The sequence below is a fragment of the Hippocampus comes genome, unplaced genomic scaffold, assembly GCF_001891065.2.
Source record: "Hippocampus comes isolate QL1 unplaced genomic scaffold, H_comes_QL1_v1.1 scaffold259, whole genome shotgun sequence".
Taxonomy (NCBI): Eukaryota; Metazoa; Chordata; class Actinopteri; order Syngnathiformes; family Syngnathidae; genus Hippocampus; species Hippocampus comes.
In genome coordinates this window covers 150,659-153,639 of record NW_017805147.1, presented here as the reverse complement: position 1 = coordinate 153,639, position 2,981 = coordinate 150,659, and positions in this window count along the sequence as shown.

Below are 2,981 nucleotides of genomic sequence, written 5' to 3'. Positions count from 1 at the left end.
ATATATATGAAATGAGGCGTGGTTCAACGATAGACCATTAGCTTTAATTTGAGAGCATATACACCCAAACAAGGCGAATGATGTACAGTAGATGTGCCTCGCACGTTTTAAGGCACCAAGAGGGACACTAAAAATCATCATTTGCCTTGCCGTGGAACCACTGAACAGACTGTCCTTTTACTTTTGGCCCCTTTCAAAGTGTGAGGCGCATACACAAACGGTTGTAATTCCGACATGCACGCACTGGAGCCAATATCAAGCATAATACACACACACACACACACACACACACACACACACACACACACACACACACACACACACACGTACACACAGTACACTGAGCCAAAACACTGTGACGCTTGAAATTAGAATGTCTTTTCATGCAAACAGAGGCGCCTGCTGTGCAGGTGACAGGCTGGTACTGCAGAAGGCATTGAAAGGGAGAAAAAAAACAAAAAAAAAAACAAATCCAAATGCTATTTTGAATAAAATTCCACTCGGCGGAGGATTGCGGCGCAGACCTAAAAGCGGGATTGGCTTTTGCTTGTGCCACAAATAGGCGCCCCTGTTTCATGCAGATAAAACTGGAGAACAAAGTCACCGCCCAGTTTGGCTCACTGGCATGCTCGATATCTAACCTCGCCAGCAAAGTAGCACTAATAAGTTTAATGAAGTCATTAGTCAAAAATGAAGACAGACAAGTCACGGAAGGCGGAAGCTCAAATGAAGGGCGGAGAGAGACGGAAAAAAAAAAGAGACTTTGAGAAAATGCACGACTCGCAGCATACAACGAATCCACACCGGCTGGATTTACACTGCACAGCGCAAGTGACACAATACCGATGTTATGCTTTCGAATGGCATAAATTCGATTCGTACATGAAATGTGAAAACTACATGCAACTAATTGGATCGCTTTGATTCAGAACCCGGCCTCTTCCAAAAATCTTGATGCCAGCATTTGGCATCTTCCCAAACAAGACACGATTCCCGCGGTTCCATCAGTGGTCACATCGCCATAACCGATAGGTCGCTTGAAATGTATGTCGAAATATAAAGTCAAGAACAATCCGATCATCGCAATCCGATCATCGCAATCAGGCACTTGGACCTGCAGTACAAATCCCGCCTGAGCGGCAAAATAAAGAACGAGCGCAACAAATTGCGACTGCTCGTCACAAATGCAATCAAGATCTTGGATGTAAGTGCTTCATCAAAATTTAGGCGACCGGGAATGAACTGTCCCAAAGTAATTATTTGCATTTTGCTCGATACAAACGGGCATTGATTTGGTTGCGAACTCGCAACGGTGGAGGCAAAGGATGATCACAATCTTTTGCTTTGTGTAAACTCACGCAGAAGAGTTGAGATGCATTTCCCTCATCCTGGGCAATATTGTGCGACTGTTTACTTATTCATGAATAGATTAGGGATGCTAACTCAAATCAGTCTGCTTCACGTTATGTGGGGTGGACTTTATTACATAACATTAATGATGCATTAACTTCCAAGGTGTTGACTTTCCACCGCGATGGCATCCATTCAGATGGGAGCGCAAGAGATCTCGATTGCAAGTGGATCGAAAGGATCGGATTATTGTGGCACAGTACGGCATTCGGGTGATTGATTGCCGTCAAAGGCAGACTAATGAAGCTTTGTTGGAGTGCGTCTGGTTACGCGGTCTTCCGTAGTCATACGCGTTTGCCGAAAAAATAAAAATACACCTCCACAGCCATCGTGCGCCGGACTTCGGCTCAACGAGCATCAGGATTAACTCCACAGGTGTTATTTCTTCTCTGCGAGCGCATATCGTGACCTGATTTATTTTTTTTGTCCAATCAGATGTGCTGTCACATTAATGTAATCCGCCCATTTCACCATTTTAGCAATGTGACTGTTTCTTTGCGATCTGAATCGCTTCGAGCTCATCCAGCGAGCTGGCACACTATGACGTCAGCATTTTTCCCATCCTCTGATTGGTTGGTCACAGCATTAACGTCAAACGGACGACTGTGACCGTCAAAACACACGTGTAGCTTTTCTGCACACACGAATACATTTCATAATCAGCATCACTGATGACTATGATGTAAGTTATTTAAATGATTGGTTGATAAATACCGCTTCGGGTGATTGCATAGTTTTTTGTATAGTGTGCAGTATGATAGTAATGAAGTTAATCAAATTGGGTAAGTCCCCACTGAAGGCTCAGTGACGAAATGCAATGCCCGCCTCTGCATTCAGTGCGTTTCGTTGACAAACAAGAAAGTTTCGCAGTCTAACTTGTGTCGATTGCAAGTGGATCGAAAGGATCGGATTATTGTGGCACAGTACGGCATTCGGGTGATTGATTGCCGTCAAAGGCAGACTAATGAAGCTTTGTTGGAGTGCGTCTGGTTACGCGGTCTTCCGTAGTCATACGCGTTTGCCGAAAAAATAAAAATACACCTCCACAGCCATCGTGCGCCGGACTTCGGCTCAACGAGCATCAGGATTAACTCCACAGGTGTTATTTCTTCTCTGCGAGCGCATATCGTGACCTGATTTATTTTTTTTGTCCAATCAGATGTGCTGTCACATTAATGTAATCCGCCCATTTCACCATTTTAGCAATGTGACTGTTTCTTTGCGATCTGAATCGCTTCGAGCTCATCCAGCGAGCTGGCACACTATGACGTCAGCATTTTTCCCATCCTCTGATTGGTTGGTCACAGCATTAACGTCAAACGGACGACTGTGACCCGCAGAACACACGTGTAGCTCTTCTGCACACACGAATACATTTCACAATCAGCATCACTGATGACTATGATGTAATTTATTTAAATGATTGGTTGATAAATACCGCTTGGGTGATTGCATAGTTTTTTGTATAGAGTGCAGGATGATAATAATGAAGTTAATCAAATTGGTTAAGTCCCCAATGAAGGCTCAGTGACGAAATGCAATGCCCGCATCTGCATTCAGTGCGTTTCGTT